Source organism: Cryptomeria japonica, chromosome 1, assembly GCF_030272615.1.
Source record: "Cryptomeria japonica chromosome 1, Sugi_1.0, whole genome shotgun sequence".
In the NCBI taxonomy this organism is placed as follows: Eukaryota; Viridiplantae; Streptophyta; class Pinopsida; order Cupressales; family Cupressaceae; genus Cryptomeria; species Cryptomeria japonica.
Genome location: NC_081405.1, coordinates 675,631,129 through 675,653,789, shown reverse-complemented (window position 1 = coordinate 675,653,789; position 22,661 = coordinate 675,631,129).

Here is a 22,661-nt window from a genome sequence, read left to right as displayed (position 1 = left end):
GTAGTTTGGCGTATGAAGGCTCGGCATTGGTTAGAGGAAAGCTTAGGTGGTAAGGTTTGGGATTTCAAATACCAATAGATGTCATTGTACCACGGGGAATTAGGACCAACAAGAAAACACATCACATCTGCTATCAAAATTTCAAAAGAAGGCACCAGCAATTGTTCGACCAAAAATTCACATTTGTCCATATTGTGGGGCATATTTAACATGGAAGGAATAGTTGCCATAGCATCTGCTGACTTGTTTTGAATTCTTGGAACTTGACTGAAATGGATATTAGTAAATTTTGTCTTGAAGAAATCCACCATATGCTTGTAGGGAAGAAGCTTTTCATCTTTTGTTTCATAGTCATCATTCACTTGACGGATGACTAATTGGGAATCTCCATAGACTTGCAAATGTGTAATGTTCCATTGGATTGCTATTCTGAGTCCTGTGACCATAGCTTTGTATTCTACAATATTATTGGTGCAATGGAAAGTGATCCTACATGACTTTTGGATAGCATCTCCTTGAGGGGTGACAAACAATATACCTACTCTTGAGCCATACTTTGTGTGACATCCATCAAAGTATAATTGCCATTCCTTAGAAGAAGTAAGAGCAAATACTGAATCATCAGGGAAATATGTCAACATTGGATGATCATCATGAATAGGTGCCTCTGCAAGTTGATTTGCTATGATTTGTCATTTTATTGCCTTTCGCTCAATATACTCAATATCAAACTCACTTAGGATCATAACCCACTTTGCCAGGCGACCTGTCAAAGCTGCCTTGCTAAGCAAGTATTTCAAGGGATCAATTTTTGCAACTAGTAATGTTTGATGATTTAACATATAGTGTCGAAGCTTCTATGTTGCAAATACCACTGCTAAACATGCCCGTTCAATAGTTGAATAATTCAGTTCATAGCCCACTAGTGTCTGACTGATATAATAAATAGCCCGTTCTTTGCCTTTCTCATCTTGTTGGGCTAAGAGAGCTCCCAGTGCCGTTTCAGTTGCAGAGATATACAATATGAATGGCTTCCCTGCTATAGGAGGCATTAGAATAGGTGGCGACATCAGATAATCCTCGAGAGTTTGAAATGTTGATTGACATTGCTTAGTCCATTTAAAAGTGACACCTTTATGCAATAAATGTTGGAAGGGATGACATTTGTCTGCCAAGTGAGCTATAAACTGGTGGATTGACTGTAACTTCCCTTGCAGACTTCTTAGTTGACGGAGATTGGAAGGAGGAGGCATATCCATTATTGCTTTAACTTTTTCTGGGTCTACTTCTATGCCTCTGTGAGAAATAATGTACCCTAATAATTTGTCGACTGTGACACCAAAGACACATTTCTTTGGGTTGAGTCTGAGCTTATAGGTTTCCATTCGATCAAAGATTGGGCCAAGGATGGCTAGATGACTATCTCTTGTGATGGATTTGCATAATAGGTCATCAACATAGTCTTCCATCAAAGTATGCATAAAATCATGGAAAATTGTTGTCATAGCTCTTTGATATGTTGCTCCAGCATTTTTAAGGCCAAAGGGCATCACATTCCAGTAGTAGGTACCCCAAGTACATGTGAATGTAGTCTTATGTTGATCTTCAGGAGAAATGCAAATTTGATTATATCTGGGAAAACCATCCATCAATGATAGCATCTCATATCTGGCAGTCATGTCAACTATGATGTCTATATTCGGCAGTGGAAATTCATCTTTAGGGCATGCTTTATTAAGATCCCTAAAATCCGTACAGATTCTGATGCCCCCAGTTACTTTGCTAACTGGTACCAAATTTGAAATCCAATTTGCATAATCAATTGGTCTGATAAAGCCCACATCTAATAATTTTTTGAGTTCTACTTTGACTAAGAGAGCCACCTGGGGATGCATCTTTCTGAGTTTTTGTTTGACGGGCTTGGCATCTGGTTTTAATGGCAAGTGATGAAGGACTAATTCTGGATCAAGGCTGGGCATGTCTGCATAAGACCATGCAAAACTGATCTTCTTCTCGAGAAAGAAATTGAAAAAATCTATCTTTTCTTGTTTTGATAGAGAAGCAGCGAAATGAATGACCTTAGGGTTGTCAGGTGTACCCAAATTTATCTCTTCAGTCATTTCCACAAGCAATGTTGATTTATCCTAACTTGATGAGGGTATGTCCAATCTTCCACCTTTGGGTGCCTCAAAGAGGTTTTCACCCACAGGTACGTCTTTTATTTTTACTTTTCCATGATCAGAGAGTGCCTTACGGTTTTCACTCAAAGACCCATTATTTTGATTTTTTACTTCTTCTTTTTCTTTTTCATTTTTATGACTAGAAGATGGAGTTGACTCCCCAAAATATGTTGTGGAATCTAAATCAATAACAAACCCTGCCTTATGATCACCTTGTGGTATGCCTTCCCGTAGTCCAAGGAATTATGCAATTGCTTCGTCATTTTGAAAACAATCCAATTTGAGTGGTTCTTGTTGGTCATGTTGGATAAGCTGTGGATAGACAAGGGACATGTCATCATCAGTTTCAGGGAGAGTTAGGGCTGAGATGGTAAAGATAAAAATGTTTGTGGTATCACTGTCTGAACTGCTCGTATCTGATTCGAAGCTTGGGTCCCAGAATGACTCTATCCAAGCATTAGGGCACATTTTGGGAGGGGCAGTTATTTCATGTTTGTCTTCCATGGGCAAATCATCAGGGTCAAGGAAAACATTTCCAAGGGCATAGGAGCTAGAAGAAAAGGAACTCCACTCCCATTCATTGGAATCAGTTTCAGGTTGGATATCCTCAGGTGTTGTTTCATCATCAGAGTCACGCCCCTTTCCACACGTGGTCACTTTGGTAGATGAGGTTCCAATTCGCAATGGTACAAAACCTAACCCTAAAGTTGGATGTCACATCTTAGGTATAATAGGTTCTAGTCTTCCTTTCTTGTCAAGGCCCAAACCACTGCAGCCATCATATCCCTTTTTCTGCATTATAGTAAACCCTTTTCCATACTGCTCCATTGGCAATTTGACAGGTGGTGTATCAGTTTGATCCTTATAAATCCAATCTATTACATCATCATCCAAAGTTACCTTGTTAAGTTCACCCCATTTTGTAAATGTAGTGGGGGGCTAATATTGAATGATTGTCTTAGGTTCCTTTTGCAACAAATGTGGTTTGCCATGTGATCTTGGAGATATTGGTAAATTCCCAATGAGGAATGTTTGAGCCATTGAATACTCGCCACATCCTTGGTCTTGTATCTTCAATTTTCCTTTGACAACATCTAACAACTTATTAGGATCCACATAATTATGTGAGTGGGCCTCTCTATTGACTGGGACTTGTTGCTGCGGGGAATCCTTTAGATTAGCACAAAATTGAAATGGATTACGATCTCCTAGAATTGTTATCTCAGTCAAATTGTAAGGATATTTTAAACACTAATGATAAGTACATGGAACTACTTTCATTGCGTGGATCCACAGACGACCAAGAATCATATTGTAAGGGAGATCGAGGTCTAGGACCTACAAGAAAGTGTTTTCTGTCACTGGACCTACTCTGATAGGCAATGAAATTACCCCTTTAGATGGGTGCTCAGCATCATCATATGCTTTGATTGTTATTCTTCTAGAAGAATCAATGTCATTTTCTGTATAACCAAGACCAATGACTACTCTCAAGGTACAGATGTTAAGACCTGCTCTGCCATCTATCAAGACTCGTCAGATCTTGAAATTATGGACAAAGACTTCAAGATGTAAAGGATCATTATGAGGGAGCTTATCAGGGGAAATATCATTATCAAAAAAGGCAACGTGTTGGGAAACAACGAGATGTCCAATTCGGGCTTGAAACTGGTCAACATCAATGTCTATTGGGATGGTGGACTGAATTAAAGCTTTATCTAGGACTGCGCGATGCATAGGGGACATTTTCAACAACTCAAGAATTGATATTTGTGCAGGTGTCTTTCCTAGATGATCTAAGAGATTATACTGACTCGTAGGAGTTGATTTGGGAGGACTTGCAGGAGCTCCTTTCAGGACTATTTTGGATCGACAAGTGGTGACTACGCAAGAAGGACCTTGTCCCTTTATTCTTATGGTGGAAACATACTCATTTGACACTCGAAAATGATTGATGACATTGTTATAACCAGTATTTGCATAATTAAGATTCACTATTTGGGTAGAGTTTGAAGAAGATGCTTTGCCCTTGTCATGATCAAGCAAAGGAGTTTTGAAAATTGTATGATCAGTGTTAGAGGTCGCGTTGGGTGGGTCTACCTCAACTACTCCTTGATCTAACAAGTCTTGAATCATATGTTTCAATTGAAAACACGATGCGGTTTTATGTCCTTTTGACCAATGGTATTCACAATATGCATTATCATTCCACCAATGCGGCTTTACCAATGGTTCTTCCTTGACATCTAGTAACTTGATCAAATTTGCTTGTATCAGTTGTTTCATTACTGATTCAATAGGCTCTCCCAATGGCATAAACTGTTGAGGAGGCCCATCCCTTGATCTGAAAGGTTTTCGTTGTTGGTTTTGTTGCTGACCTTGTTGTTGATTATACTGTTGGTATTGCGGCTGTTGAATATCATTGCTTGCTTGTGTCTGATTTTATTGCATAGCCAACATATTAGGAGCACTCAATTTCTTTATCATGAACTTGGGTTGATTTGCATGCACTGCTCTTGCGTCGACAACTCCATCATTAGTGACATTCTTGTTTTTGTACCAAAATCTATTTTTGTCCCCTGAATTGTTTATGTTGTCACTGTCTTTGTTGAGCTTAATGAGTCCCTTAGCTACAAGAGCATTTTCAATGTTCATCCCTTTCTTAATGAGCTTCTCAATGGTACTAGAACTTTTTAGTTTGAGCTCATACATCATTTCTAGGACCAAATTTTGAATAAATAAGTTCACTTGTTGTTCTTTAGGTATATCTAGGGAAGAACGACTATACAAGCTTCACCATCTTTGTAAGAAAGTCACTAATGGTTCACCTTGCTTTTGCTTTGTGTTGCATAAATCTGACATGGTCACTTCATTGTCAATGTTGAATGCGAAGTGGCATATAAACTTTTGAGCCAATTCTGGCCATGTCTTTATGTTCCCTGGAAAATGCGAATACCAATCCATGGCTTGTCCTGTGAGACTTCATGCGAATAAGCACATCAAATATGTTTCCTCATAGCTCACTTCAGTACATGCTATGAAAAATGCTCGAATATGGTCTTTTGGATTGCCTTTCCCTTTATATTTCTCAAAATTAGGTGCCTCAAAATGCTTAGGAAAGGGAGGCATGTACAAGCTCTTGTCAAATGGATTAGGACATAAATCTTGATCTGTGTATAATTTCTTTGTCCCTTTGGTTTGCAATGCATTGATTTGTCGTTGCAACTTCTCAAGTTGTTGTGCAATTGTGTCAGATAGCGAAGATTTTGGAAGTTCATCATTCATTCTTGGGTGTACTCTTTGTCGATACATCGTGCTATCCATTGGCTATTGATGCTCTAAAATTGTTGTCTTTGGTGTCCCTGGCATATAAAGTTCTTGATACAGCTCTTGTTGTTGTGGTTGTGCCATGCCTTGACATTGACCCTTTTGTTGTGCTTCTTGTGATGGGATCATCATTTGTAGCCTTGGTTGATATTGCAATTGAGGGTGTTGTTGATATTGCATGGACATCAGTTGTGGTTGTGATGTATGATAACTTGTTTTTCTTGGAAAATATTGAGGCACATGTTGCTGTTGATGCTGACGAATCGGAATTTGCTGACTTTGTGCCAATTGTTGTTGTCCTGATGTAAATCCCATCATTTGCAAAAAACTTTGTTTGGGAGGTTTCTGTTGTTTCTCCTTTAGATGGGGTATGGCACTTGCATTGACTTGTTGTGTTGTTTGTCCAATCCATTGTGGTGGTTGCAAGTTTGAATTCATTTGTAATGGTGCAGAAGACACTGCAACTTGTTGTTGAATGCAATATTGTTGTTGTTGTGCATTGCTTGTTTGCGCATTCGATTGTGCCTTTTGTGCATTCCTCAATTGTTGCAAAACTTGTTGTTGGTGCACACCACTATTTGTGGCTCTTTGTGTTGCCACTATCGAAGGATCTATCACAATATTTTGCATAACGGGTACTTGAGTATTTGGCAACCGTATTGAACTTGATGGGACATATGAACTTTTTTGCATTGTAGAATTGTTTTGAACATTCGTAAGATCAAGCATTCCAGTCATAAAGCTTTCTTGCATCTTAGATTTGGATCCACTTTTAGGTATTCGAGGAATCACTTCTTGTTGAGGGACACCTGTCAACATTTGTGTGGCCATCATTTGATCTTGTGTTAAAGGTGTTGCATTAAAGAATGGATTGTTTATTGTTTCGAATGTTGACTTCTGTGGAATAGTCACTGTCAAAGTTTTTGAAGCACGCTTACTCAACAACATCTGTTGAGGTTCTTGTTGCACATTTTCTTCGTTTGGATGTGGAGAGAAACTTAACAGATCGCCGCCTTGTTGTTTTTGCACATTATTTTGCTCATTTGAGGAGGTCACTTTACTCATCATATCAAGATATTTTTGTGGAAATGTCTTAAAGACCTTGTTCAAGAATTTATCCATCCTTTTTGTCAGCTTCAGATCTTTAAGGAGCATATCAACATCATCGGAAGCATCGGAATCTGATGAAGAATCTAGTAAAACATTTGGATTTATTTCTTGTTGAATGCCTTGATCTGAACCAAATCCTTGTGAAAGAGTTTGTTCCTCATGTAATGTTTGAGTTTGAATTTCATGTTGCAGGTTCAGTTGATTCCAGTCAAAAGGTGCATTTTCCCTTGGCGTTGGTGGAACACTCCCATATCCCAGTTTCATGGGTACAAACACTGGTTCATATAATGGAGGTGGTCCAAGTTGAACCATTCCATATTGTGGTAATGATGTGTTTGACGAACCTTCAATTTGTAATGTTTGACTAGGTTGAAACTGTAAGTTTGATACGTTGTCAATGGGTTGATATGTTGGTTCGCCCATCTTCTTAGATTTTGACCTTGTTTCAATAGGCATGTCATTGTGCAAATGCAATATTTTTGGGATTTTTTATTTTTATTTTAAAAGGATGATGTATGATATGCAACTAAATGCAACTTAAATAGATGAAAATGTAATCTATGGCAAGAATGCAACCTATGTTTTTTTTGTTTTTCAAGATTTGGACAAACTTTTTGGAATGCAAACCTAAAGACTCAACCTTGGGAAGTTGAAATGAAGCCAAGACCTTAAAGGACAAAGGACCAAATGACAATAGGAAAAATTGACAATGTCTCACCTATATGCTTGGATACTAAGCTAGGTTTGACAAAAATGATATTAATGAAAGGACAAATTTTAGACAAGGTCAAGACTCCCTAACAACAACTTAGGGTATCATCCAAAGTTTTGATTTTTCAAGTTTGACAAACCAAATTTTTGAGACTAAATGCAAGAAGGCAATGATTATGACAATGACTTAAGATATGCCATGAAAATGATCTAAGGATATGATATGACAAGATGAACCCAAGACAAGATGACAATACAATGATAAGGATATGCGAAGACCAATGACTTGGAATATGCAAAATGCAACCTAGGCAAGACCTAATTTTAGCATGACAAGGATAATGTGTGAATGTCACCTAAATGGAAATCTAGCTTGGATATGACAATGAAATGCAAACTTAGGGAAATGATTTTGAACCTAAGTGCAAAATGAGGATGCTTGCAATGAAAAGGACTAAAATGAAGGGAGATGACAATATGCCCTAGGACCTAAGCTGGACTATGCAAAACCTAGCCTAAAGTGACATGAATTTTGAAACAAAGATATTCAATGTTTTGAGAAGCCATGTTCAAATGTTGGATGAATACTTGGAAAAATTTGGACTTTTGTTTGGATTTTGTTTTGAATTGAAGGTTGTTGATTTTGAAAACCCAAGTTGATTATGAGCACTTTTGAAAGTTTGTTTTTGATTTAACCTTTGACAATCACGGAAGACAAAATGTTTGTTTGACTTTGACTCAAGACAATCAAGTACATTCACAACAAATCCTATGGCTGGCAAGGGCAATATCTGTTGAATCCTCTAACCATAAAATACAACACTCAGCCAGATAGCGAGATGCTTGGTAGCACTAGCTCCCCCTTACAGTGCACTCACTTCTCGGGCATACCAAGCTTCAAGTTCAAGGGGCATCACTTCCCAAGAACTTGCTATCTCTAATTGAGGAGTACATGAGAGGTGTCTTAGGCATGCATGTATCACAACACCTGAGCCAACAGATAGAAGGATTTTGGCATCTAAAAACAAGAGATTCTAGTAAGGGCATCCATTCGGGTGGGTATTGATCCGGCGAATAAATCATCGCAATACCATTCCAGCACCCATTGTCTACAACTTTCGTTGCATCCATAGTTATTTAGAGTGGTTTGGAAGAGCTTGGCTTTAGCGCGTCACCACTTTGGGTTGTTCCCTCTCACCAATGCCTATGCGAAGTGCCAGGCAAATCAGGAGGCAGGCCCAGTTCTAAGGGTTAAAACATGCAATCAAATTAAAAACAGACAAAGCATGCATGGTGTTCATTAACCTTTAAGAAATGAAATGTGCAACTACTTTAAAAATTGCAAGCAAGATGTTTTAATGAGAGTCTTTGACTGCGTCCTGCATAAGATTCGTTAGTAGTTGCATTTTTAGTCTTCGTCACACGTAACGCCAAGATGTTGCACAGAGAATTAGTACCAAAGAAAAACCAGAATGCAAGAAACAGAATGAAAACAAACAAATTTGCAAGTAAAAACAACTCATTTCACCTCTGTTTCTGGCCTTGCACATGCACAGAACCAATCAACACAGGCGCATAAAACTTCAACACAAGCACAAAATTATTAACACGGGCACAGAAAACTTCAACACCAACACAGAAAACTCAAACACAGGCACAAAAAACTTCAACACAGGAGCAGAAGTGTCTAGAGAGCTCCGAGTCACCCTGTTTCTTGAGTTTTTCACCTGCAAACAGCTCAAAAGCACTCAAAACATGGTTAAGGGGTTAGTTCACGTCGAGTTCACTAGAAAATGTAGATCAAGAAATTGAAAATCATCAAAACAATAGCAAGTAGGACAACCACAAAACCTAAAGCTGCTATGAAAGCAATCCTAAATCCAATCAATGAAGACATAAAGACAAGATATTCAAATCAAATGAAATCGAAGCAAACCGACGCAGATGTCTCCTTCATGTGGCTCCATTGTTCTTCTTTCACCTTCAAATTTGATGTGGATCTCACCTACAAGTGCAAAATGCAAGTGGAAAACAAGTTGTTGAGAGATGAAATTCACAGCATAAGGTTACTCAAAAATGTGATTGATTCCCCCTTTTCATTGAAGAAAATCATCCAATTTATAGACAAATTGGAGAGAGGACAAGATTAGCATGAAGAGATTTGAAAGGAAATTCAAATAAAGATTGGCAAAATTATGACAAATGTGTGACATTTTCTATGCAAGATGTATGACAAATTATGTACAAATTATGACATGTTGCTATGCAAGATGTATGACAAATTATGACAAGATTGAAATGCCATTCCCACGACAAAAGGGAAGAGAGAAAATAGCCTCCATGATTGCAACAAATGGAAGCATAAACATAGGAGAAAATGAGGGAATGAAATTAGGGGAAATATTAGAAAAATTAAAGAAAATAGGAGAAATAGAAATTAGGAATTAGGAGAAATTAGCAAATTAGAAAATTGAGGAAAAAGATGAAATAGAAATTAGGTGAATTAATTAATAGGTTTTCATCCATTAATTAATTCATGAAAGAGACCTAGGACTAAATAGATAGATTTATTTAACCCACAAAGAAGAAGAAAAGGATTAAATGAACAAATCATAAAACCCTAGAAATAAGAGGACAAGGAATTAGGTCATGACAACAAGAAATTAATGTAGGTTCAATCATGATTCTAATTGACAAAGGACCAATGTTGATAAATGATTGAGATTGGTTGACAAAAATCAATGACAAATTGACCAAGATTGACAAGGAGATCAAATTGATAGGCACCAATTGACAAGGAACAATGACTAATCGATCCAAATTGACATGATTGAAAAGGACAAGGATCGATGACGAATTGATTGCAAAATGACAAGATTGACAAGGACAAGGATCGATGACGAATCGATCGCAAAATGATGAGATTGACAAGTTGATAATCTCAAATGATTAATAACAAGCTAAAGATGATTGAAAGATTGACAAGAGGAAAAAACCCTAATTCTATCATCGATTAGGATTAACGATGTCCAAAATGATGATAAATGAGCACGCACCATGATGCGATAGGATAAGATCGACCAAAATCATGACTGAAGATTGCTATCGACAAGACCTAATTCGAAAGCGATAAAAATGAGGAATACAAAAGAAGGACTCGATGCTCGCAAATGATAAAGACCAAGTGCGCAACATAAAAGAAATGTTAATGTGATGCAAGAACCCTAAAATAAGACAATGCGCAAATGTTAAAGTATGACTCCACAAGCGTTGACCATTTTTAGACGTCTACAATATCAATTAAAACATTGTAAGCATTCGAGGACCCATTTCGCCCCGCTTAAATTAAATGTTCATTGCACACCTATGTAATTCACCAAAAGTGCAATTAAATTAAATGTTTATTGGCAATTGCGACGCCTAGGCCCCATGCAATTCGCCAAAAATACAATCATGGATTTCTATAAATACACTATTTCTTACAATTTGTTCGTGTCTGATTTGTAAATTGGGAGCTCTCGATTCTCAATTCAGATTCCACAAATTGAGTTGGAAAGTCAAAGTTCATTGTAGGGCAGAGGGCGACAGTTACAATCCTGTAACATAGGCTCAGCCATTCATTCCTGATTCTGATTCAGAGAATTGAGAAGGCATAAAGGTGAGTAATCATTTCTTCATACTTGATAGTATTAGTTTTAACTTTTAATTCCTAGTGAGAGGTCGAGACTCAAGATGTCACAGTCAGACATGGGTGAGACTCCTCAGGGTGGTGAAGGGATTGGGATGTCAGACAAGGGTAAGACTCCTCAGGGCGGTGAAATTGGAGGGATTGGGAGACCATCAAAATGGCCAAAACTTAAACTTAAAGATAGTACCATAAAGTCTTTTTTTGGAATTGGCAAAGTTTCTGGTCCATCAACTTCTATAGTTGCAGAACCCATTCATAGTAGCTCACCACCACCACAAGGTGGGATTGTCATTGAGTTAAATGCATCAAATGAGGATGACAATACCGCCACGGCAGAAAATGTTCTAAGGGATACACACAATGAGATAATTCACTCGGATGCAAATGCTAGTACTGAAGATGATGTTGGTAGGAAGAAAAGAAAAAGGAAAGTAAAACTGGGGCGAGAGTGGGAGATGACAAGGAGTTTTAAGATTGATTGGGTAGCAAAGTACCCATTCATTGAACTGGTCCCAAACAATGATGAACAACCAACAAAATGCAAGTGTAAGATTTGTAGCTAGAAAACCAAAAGAGAGAAGAAGATGCAGCTAAAGCTTGACACTATAGAAAAGCATATTGGTAAGGTTTATGAAAAATAGATCATAGACGGAAAGGAAACACGAGTAGTAAGATTGAAATAAAAGGAAGAATGTCTTCATGTTAAGTATGTCGCGGAATATGAAGAGTATAACCACAAAATGACACTGATTCGTAATAGTGGATTTGGAAATACAATCAAGGTTGGGCTTGAACATGCAGCAAAAGATGCAAACCTAGCAAAGACTGTTCAGATGAGTGTTGTTTTTCATATTATGTCGAGAGGGCGTCCTATGAAAGATTTCCCAAAATTTAGTAATTTATTATCTTTTTTGAATGTTCCTCACTATCCTATGTCACATTGGTCAATAAACGCTAGATGGGAAATGGCAAACTATCTCACTGAGGTGGAAAAGCAAAATTTACAAGAGAGTGTAAAAGAGTCAAATTTCATTTCATTATCCATAGATGAAGTTACGGTGGTAGATAACATTGCTTGGGTTTGTATGCATGTGTATACCGTAAAAGAACATGTCTGCTGAGCTCATCTACTTTGTGTTCATAAAATGAGGGGCAATTCAACAGCCAAAAATTTATATTTGGAAGTTAAGAAAGATTTGAATGAAATTGTTGGTATGGATGGCTTGACAATTGCCAAGAAGTTGGTGTGTGTTGGATCTACTGGACCAGTCTTTACGCAAGATTACAAACTAGTATTACACCATACATGGTTGGCATTCACTGCATGGCCCATCGAATGAATTTAGCATATAGAATTGTAAGCAATTTCCCTACAGTGTCAAAAGTTGAAGATCTAGTCCACGAGCTCCACTCATACTTCTGTCGAAGTCCTAAATGTTTTGCAGAATTTCAGATTTTTGCTGAGGGAGTAACAGGAGGAAACAAGCTTCTCAAGGAAGTTGAGACTAGATGGATCTCCTTGCATGGACCAGTGGAATAAGTTCTAACAGAATATCAATCCTTGATCGGACTAATGTATGAGAAATGCCTCACAGTAGACAAAGCTCCTGATCTCTTACATAAGTTAAGTGATATAGAGACTCTATTAACTTTAGCTAGTTTTCTCCCCATGTTGGATTCAATGAACAAACTTGTTAAGAAAGCCCAAGATAGAACTATGTATATCAATGAGTATAGCACTCTACATAAAATGACATGCTTGAGCCTGGATGGTCTATATTTAGATCTAACAGGGCGAAGCCCAAATTTTTTTTGGTGGCAGATAATTACAGATTTGAATCATGCTGAAATTTTTTTGCATTTCAATACAAAAAATGAGTTATGTGTCTTTGTAAAAGTATTTCAAATACCAATGCACCAATCTAAGATGGGCAAGCGAGGCAAAGCACTACCAGTTAAAAAGGAAGATTTTGACAAGATTATTAAATCTGTTAGTGATAATTTGAAGTCTATTGCATATGAACTTTCAACTGAGATTCATGAAAGATTCCCTCGAGAAGAAATACTTGAAGCCATGGGTTGTGTGTATCCTCAATTTTGGCATTCAATTGGAGATAATCCAAATGACACAAAGATGTTTCATAAAAAACTAGAGGAATTGATATTGACATTTTCAAAAGATGCATATTGCAATGGACAACCAATAGAAGGAATTTTAAATTCAGATCATCTTAGAAAACAATGTAAATAGTTTGCATTGGTTATGAAACATCAGTTGGTTAACTTGGAGAATCCATTTGAACCTGGATCAATCACAAGGCTTTGGAAAAGGATAGATCAAAGTGAAGCATTACGTATTGCAATACCAAAATATTTGAAACTTGTTGATTTATGTCAAACAATGATATTGGGGTCGGTGGAAGATGAGAGAATTTTCAGTGCATTAGGGCTTTTGAAATCAAAGATCAAAAACAAATTAGACAAGAATTTGGAAACTTGCTTGAGGTTGTTTGTAACCCAGTATAATGTTAGAGATTTTCCATATGATAGGGCACTGGCAATCTGGAATTCCATGCGTGAAAGACGAGGGGTGTGCAACACTTTAAAAGCTGGTGGTGCTACTACTAGTGCTAGTGCTGAGACAAATGAATATGATGGATCGTAGACTCAAAGTCAGCATGAAGATGAAGACATTTTTGAATACCCAACTCAGAATGAAGATGAACCTGTTAGTACTAGTCAGTTTCCAGATCTTGAGTCCATTTGGGATATAGAAGCCTCGGACAGTCGGACTGAGTCACTGAAGTGAATTAGTAGTCAGTTTATAGGTATTTATAATTATACTACAGTTCTTGAGTCATATTACAATTTTAATTTGCAAAATTGCAATACTATAGTTATCATTGATGATTTTTGATATTGTATTCCTTGAATTTGTCAATCAGAAGTAGAATAGATACTTATTTCATATTTTTAATTGTGAAACTAAATACATGGTGGAGGTAACGAATGCAGCTTATGCATTTTTCACAGGGAAGGATGTGCTTATAAATGAAAAATTGCAGACATTTGGGGAAGGTTATAATAAATTGGTGCCTACAATTTATGGTAGTAATGGAGATTTGAAATCAAATTCTGATTAGACCAGTGAATTTGATTTGATTCTGGAGCAAGAAGAAATAACCAAGCATGTAAATGAACAGGTTGATGCTGATTTCCTTAATGGTCTACTTGATTCACTGTTCAAGGTTGAGGTTGACCATGCAAAGTTTATTGTTGAGTCCAGGGCAGTTATAGATGTTAGATGGACAGATTCAGTTACAAAGTTGGAAGAGGTAAAGGCATTCAGTTGGCCAACAGACAAAGAGGTGGACAGGTGGCAAGCCATGCTAAAGCCAAAGAAGAAATCTCAGGTTGAGGTTGCTACCCAAGATTCCTCACAATAATCCTAAGCTTGTTGAATCCTCAGGTTGAGGTTGCCACTTTTATTGATCAATGATGTTGAACTTGAAAACTCTTATATAGTTATAATAGCTCAACTGTTCAAGAATTTGATAAGTGCATAGTTGAATCGCATTGTGAATTTACTTTCTGATATCATTATGAATATAATATCAATATCATTTGCAGTTTAAGATCTTCACATAATTTTCTTTGTGTTGAATTTATGTTTTCATTGTGAATTGAATGGTCAAGGTTTTTCAGTTTACATATGTATCTCGGTTGTGTATGTAATGGCATTATTCATAATTTCATTCGGCATTCCTATTTATCTGCAAATGAATCTTATTGAAGTTTATTATTAGGTTGTCTTTCAATTGTAAGTGACTCCATGCCCTAGGATAAGGCACTGGTATGTTGTCTTGATGTTTTACTAATTATGTTGTATTCATATCTATTGTGGTGTTTAATACTTTCATTCTTAATACTCTTATGATTTTATATGCTATGGATGTTTATGTAATATATATGGAGGTGTTCTATGACTATGTCTGTAATCCGCCCACCAATTACAATGAGGTGAATCCTTAATATGATTCCAGACTAACAGATGAAAAATTACATACACCATAACAATGCAACAAATGAAAAAAGTTAAATCTCATGATTCTGATCATTTGAAAGAGATAGAATTATACAGTAAATAAATTTATATATAACTCCTTCAAGAACCTGCACAAAGCTTGACACTAAATGCTTTTCATTTGCTCTGTGTGATCAATAAAATAGTAGAATGAAATATTCATTGAAACTATGATAGAATTATACACAAAATAAATTTATATATAACTCCTTCAAGAACTTGCACAAAGCTTGACACTAAATGTTTTTCATTTTCTCTATAAATGACTATACAGTATACAACTTGCTCCCTTTACCTAGAGTCTAGAATCACTACTAGAACCAGAAAAGGAACACTGATGACTATACAACTTGCAAAATCGCTTGAGCCATGCCATTATCACCCTGATGCTTTCGGATGGAATGTGAGATGTTATGTTCTATCCAACAAATCATTTCCAAATAGAGGAGGAAGCCTTCATGCCCAAGAACAGAGACAATGGAAAGAGGAGCTCGAGCCTTCATGCCCACGATTAGGGAAAGTGAAAACAGGAGCTTTAGGGTAAATGTAATATGTTGGGGAGGGGTTGCAACTTCCATGTCATCATAAAGATGACTGGCTACCACTCACCACCCAAACAAATCATTCTTTCATTCCTCTGCGGGCTCTTTCTTCAAACCCCTTGCCATCCTATGGCAGAGTAGAAGCAGAGGATGTGCCATGCTTGGCCTTTCTTGACAAGAAAAGGCTTTCACACCCCCTTTGGTAATCCTTCTCACTTTCACAACCCCTCTGACAATAAACAAACTCACATAGAAGAAAACAAAAAAACACCCATCCGGTATCATAGAGCACACAACAACTCCATGCACGATCCTACTCAAACATCATCTTCCTTTCTAAGGAAAAAGCACTCTCAGAAAATGAAAAAGGTTTCTTTTATGAGTTTCTCTTCTACCAATTAAGTCACCACTCCATTGTATTTATAACATTTTCACACTTCATTTGGTGATTCTCATTCACGTGAAAAATCATCATTTTGGTATTTTTCAACATGACTATAGACTCTAGAAGTCATGCCTATCAAATCCACTGCATCCTGCTAAGGCTCATCTATTGTGAATGATTTTGTTTTGATTTTATTCCTCCTTGATTGGACAAATTCGGCTTCAAAATCCCTCACAACAAGCAACCTAAGCTCTTATTTCTCCGAGAAATCCGTGATCTCCCATCTCTAACTCAGAAGCTATCAAATACTTTTATGCCTTTGAAACTGTCGTCCTCGCTTGTCTAATCAACCTCGACTCAAGAGAAACCTTCAAACTAGTCCCTCAGGAATGAGTCAGCATCCAAGCCTTAAAAATTTTAGGTTGCGAGCTAGCGACCAAATAGTTTGTGGTTAAATTTTATGGTTATCACCAGCTCGCAAGGTAAAATGTCTGAAGACGTGATCAAGCCGCAAGCTGGCAACAAGTTTGTTTGGGTTTACATCGTGAGGTCTCTAGCTTTTTGGGTGTTAGCATTTTATGTTACCGAGCTGGAGATTGTTAGTGAAATTTCTTTGATCACGAGGTCTCGAGTTGGTCTGATGTCATACATTATAGCCGCGAGAGTTAGTGAGTAACTTATTTCATACAGTTGTTGCTAGCTCTCATGTTTGTTTAATATTAGCATTTCTAGCTCACGAGCTAGCGACTAGACAGTTTGTGGTTAGGTTTAATGGTTATCACCAGCTCGCGAAGTTAAATGTCTAAAGACTTGATCAAGCCACTAGCTTGCGAGTGAAGTGTTAGCAGTTAAGAGATAAACAGTTTTATGTTGGTGAGTACATGACAAGGGTTAAAGTTACCACTATCTCCAAGTCACAGAGGTGACGAGGACTTAACATTTTGTGGTCGAGAATTGGTGAGTGCCAGTTCAGTTTCCCTCAATCGCTAGATCTCGAGGTTACGAAGGCTTAGCATTTTCAGCTTGCGAGTTGGAATTAAAGTTAATATCTTGAAATCGCCAAATTTTTTTTTTATGGTTTGAAAATAGCTTGAAATTGCCAATATTTTATTTTTATGGTTTGAAAATAGGTTGAAATCGCCAATATTTTTTTTTAATGGTTTGAAAATAGGTTGAAATCGCCAATGCAAATATTTTTCTGGTTTTAAAAACATTACAATTCACCCATGCAATTATTTTTTGGGTTTTAAAAACAGTACAATTCGCCAGGATTTTTCACAAACTTTGAGCGATCATGGCTAATTCGCCAATGGAGATTATTATTTTTCTCCGTAAACCGCAAAAATTCGCCAGTAAAATTAAAATTTTGCCAGTAAAATTAAAATTTTCTTCAGAATTATACAACTTTCACCAGGTTTTTACACCTTGTCCAAGGGAGGGGTTTCTTAAAGTTTTCCTTGTCGTTGTCTAAAGAATCATTTGAGTATTTGAGAGACAAATTGGGGGGTTTTGCCCCTCTAGCAGAGACTTGATTGATGCAATTTGGCATCAGTCTAGCATGCATTATCAAAGATAACTATTCATTTTGGTACTAATGAAGTGGTGCTACTACTCAGGGGGATTAGTTAGCTTTGAGATTCACAGAATTTTGATATCTATGTCATATCTCTAGAATGATGAATAAAGATGAACAATAGATACCCTGACTAGTACTGAGAGGGGGGGTGAATTAGTACATACAAAAACTTGAGTGCAACTTATCAAGTTAAAACAATGCAAACCGGTTGTCTTCATTACTAAACTTAACCATGGCAATACCGATTAAACACAGTAAGACCTCAAACAACATAAACTGGTAAAATTGAACCCTTCAGATACATTCAATACTTGATAACTACTTCACCCATAAACATATGCATGTGGTGTATCAACAATACCATAACAATTAGCTCTGCATGCATGATCACTTAAATAAAGAATACTTAATCATCACAAAAAAAGTACCACTCATGACACAGATTTTTCACGTGGAAACCCAAATGGGAAAAACCACAGTGGGGATGAATACCCACAAGATTGTTTTTGAACTCTTTTGAAGCTCGCTCTGGTAGGAGACTAGTCTGGTTAAAGACTTTACAATAAGGTTCTGCTAGGAACCGATCCTGTTAAAGATCACCCGATTAAGGGATGGCTATATAGCCTGTTAAAGGTTGAAACCCTATTAAAGGTTACCTTGCTAGAGGATTTAAAGAACTCAATGAACTTGAGTCACCTGGTTAGAGGATTTATAGTAAGCCTATTAAAGCTACCCAACAAAGGGATTTTCCTTTTGTTGAAATGGTTAGAAGACAACAGGTAAAGCTTTGATCTGATAACAACACTATATGCTAAGGTAGATCCTTTTCAGTTACTCTACTTTGCAATCATACTCTACAGTTTTCTCTCACTGGTCTGGCAAGTATCTCATCACTCAAATGTACACACAACATTTGCCAACAACTTATAATAACAAACATCATCGACCTTATAGACAATAATTAGGTCGGTAGCATAGCCCCTAAACCCTAAGCACTTTAGGTTTACAATACAAGCGGTCCAATCTTGACCATCCAAACACTTTGCATAGAGCAATATAATTTCAAACAGATCACAAGATAATCTGCATCATCCATTCTTCATCGCACATAGAAATTAGTAACTCATCACGCTTTCTTCTTATACTGCTAAGAAGAATGTTCATTCCCGAGGTAGATGCTTAATGCAGTTGATCTTCACATGCAAGATCCTCAAGGAAATCCTTCACGTGCACAAGGCTAATGTGGCATCACGATCTCATCTTCATCTCTTAGCCAACCCATCACAGAATGTCATCAGTTTCATTGCACAAGCGACATTGCCAAACCAGAAACCCTAGAGCTGAGACTACCAACCAGTAGTCACACTTAGTGAAACCCAGACACCGGTTCACTGCATCTTTTTATACCAGTTCACCAATTTCTTCCAATCTGCATACCAGTTTGCTTGCACTTATTGACATCAATGACAACATACATTATCATCATATCAACATGTTGGTTCATCATATGCCAACATAGAATTGATGTCAAATGGGGAGAGATATTGATGTGAAAAAGGAAACTTAAGAGCTATACAGAGATATTATTCAAAGGGGGAGTTTTGTTGGTTGTCTTCCATTGGGGGAGACTTGTTTGGCATTTCTTGGTACTTAGATATTTTTCACATCTAGTGTTTCCATCAATAATAAAGGGAGAGATTTTTGGCATTTTGGAGGAATTTATTATGTGTTGCATTGATGTTTTGTCATTGATGACAACACTAGCTGTTATGGTTGGTTATTGGCAGACAAGTTTTTGGTTACTGCCAAAAGATCTAGTGTTACCGACAGAAGAGGCTATTTGTTGGACACTTCCAGAATGTTTGGATCAATGGAATATATTTGGTTACATTTTGTACATGCTTCTAGAGCATGTCTTGGTCAGATGGTATTGACTTAGTAATCGGATGCTATCATACACTCTAGTAAACCCTTACCGGCATAGGTTTAAGGCTCTACCGGCAAAACTTCTATTGAGGATCTTTGATAGAATGCATAAGTGGTGTTGGCGCAGCTTTCAAGATGTTGAAGATTTTCTCTAATCATGCTTTAACCAGTTGAAGACATCGCTTTGGCATGGTGGACACAAAATAGGTCTGGTGACTATCTAGGCTATGGACCGGTATCATATTAGTGTGTTCTCTACATGTTACTAGGATGATTTATGGATTAGTTAATGTTATTTTGGTCTAAAGATGACATGGCATATCATTGTAATATGAATATATGTAATGATCTTATTGTAATATCTTTTAGGTGGCTGACCTAATTGGTTTAGGACTTAAGGTTGGTATAAATTGATGTAAGATCTCATTGTAGATCAATGGGTATGGAATGAAATGTGTGAATATTGTAATATCATTCAGATAGAGGATTAGTTCGATCATTGAGTATCGAATTGGGTTTAAGGAAGAGTTCAAAGGGCTCTAGTGTTGAGCTTAACCAGGACTGTAATCAGGCATGGTAGATGCTATCTCTGGTAGTTCACTCTACTCAATTGTTGTCCAAATATCTTGAGGTGGTTTTAACCTCTCTATAGTCACTGAGACTCCTTTGTAATGAGAAGTGCGCTCCAGGCATTGTGCCTTCCTGCATGTGCAGGCCCCTCATTGTATCACATATTTTCTACAGAAGTATCATCTAACTGTGGGTAGGCTTCACATAGTGGTTTTTCCCTTTACCAAGTTTTCCGCGTACAAATCATGGTGTTATGTGGTATGGTTGCATTGTGTTGATTATCTATTTTATTATTGAGTTGCATTGTTTACCAGTATCTATTTCTATTGGTGTTTGTTTCTACTATTCTGGTATTTAATGTTTATGTGCTCTCATTTAAGGTTGTATAGTGGATTAATTGTTATAATTTGTTAACAACTAATTCACCCCCCCTCTCTCAATTATTCATCGGTTATCCTAATAGATATTCTACACTCATCAAAATCATACTTCTTCTTAATGGATACAGATGTAGATTCTCTAAATGTTGTCTTAGACTTTCCATGTGATTCTCCAAATTCACTCAGCTCAAATGCATCAAGCTTTCCAACCAACACATCTCTTATCATTGTAGTCATACTCTGAATCTCATCAATGGCAACAACCTTATGTTTATAAGAAGGAGGCAAAGATCTCAGCACCTTAGCATCAATTTCATCTTCCTCAATGCTTCCACCAGCAAATCTAATACCTAGGACAAATTCATTCACCTTAGCCATAAAAGAATGTATGTTCTCATCATCTCCCATCTTCAATGTCTCATATTTTCCTTTCAAACTCTGCAACTTAGCAACTTTCACCTGTTTATATCCTTCATATAGGATCTCAAGCTTCTCCCAGATTTCATGTGCGGTCTAAAGTCCCATAACATTTTTCATCTCAGAATCAGTCAGGGCACTAAGAAATGCTTCCTTCACTCTAATATTGTATTCTTCTTCCTTAACCTCATTAGGAATAGATGGTCCATTCTGAGGAACAATATATGGATTATTTGTAATTTTTCAATAATCTTCTCCAAGAAATTTCAAGTTCACTTCCATCTAGTTCTTCCATATAGTATAGTTTCGTCCATCAAATCTAGGACTGTCCTTCTTAAAGAGAATAGATTGAGCTACCATCTTGGATCTCCTCAAGCAATTAAAATTCTATTGGAGGATCTAGCTCTAATACCAATTGTTAGCAACAACAAGGAAGGAAGACTGAGAGGGGGGTGAATTAGTCTTCACCAGAATATTAAACTTTAAGCACGATAATAGATCTAACAAATTGCAGCAATAAACATATAAGAAAATTAACAGCCCAACACACAACACCAAGATTTTTGACATGGAAAACCTAATTAAGGGAAAAACCATGGTGGGAACCTACCTAGAGTAAGATGATACTCTACAGTAGTATGTGAAAATATTACAATGGCAAATGCACATGCATTCAGGCACATTGCCTTGATATCATTGCTCAAAACATATTTGCCTGGAAGGATACAACCCTCAGGGAAGTCTCACTAACTTACAACAAGCTATAGACTACAATCCTAAAGAGATGAACTGAAAGAATAGTATCTCCAAATGCCTGATTATAGTTCTGGTTAAGCACAGTTGTCTGCCCTACAAGACCAATATTACCTCAACCTCAACACCAAATGATAAATTACTTGTTCGCGAATACACCACTCTCTGATAATGCAAATACAACACTGACACCCAAACTACATGAATATACCACCTATATATACAATTCATCAACCTTGACAACAAGGTCAACTAAACCCTCGACCCTCAATTACAAAATTACATCACACGATACAAAGATCGACCACCAGACCAATATAATAATTTTTATAGAATAACATGAACCTAATTCAAATTCCCAAATGATTTAATCCACCAAAATCACACCAAGATCAACCGCAACACTCTACACCACCAAAAATATTGTATAACACAAAAATCAATACCGATTGATAAAAACCACCAAAAAATCACACAACAATCAATTCCTATTGCCAAAACAAATAGGAAATGACTAGGAAACACTAGCAAGCATATTAGAATCATATGGAACAGTTGCACCAACACCACTTTTCAAATCTTCATCAATCAACGTCTAGAAGTTCAAGAACACAACCAATCAGCAACTGTCACGAAGATAGATAACTTGTGGAGTACCAAATCACAAACCATCTAAAATGAAGATACACAAAACCAACCAAAACAATATCCCAAAGTCTCAACACAAGATCTGATCACACCAGAATATACTGAAGGAAATATCAACCTCTGCAAAATAGTGATCAACAAAACCAAGCTACAAAACCGGATTAGAAAATCTTCCCAATCACACTGGAATTAATCATAGGAATATCTTGACATCAATGACAACAACATATCCTAGCAGCACAATTAACAATCATATCCAAGACTCCCAAGAGGGCATGCCACTATCTCCTTGTCATCCTTCCTCATCTCACATATGACTGCCCGACATCATGCTAATAGTCCTTATCCTTTCCATACACTATGT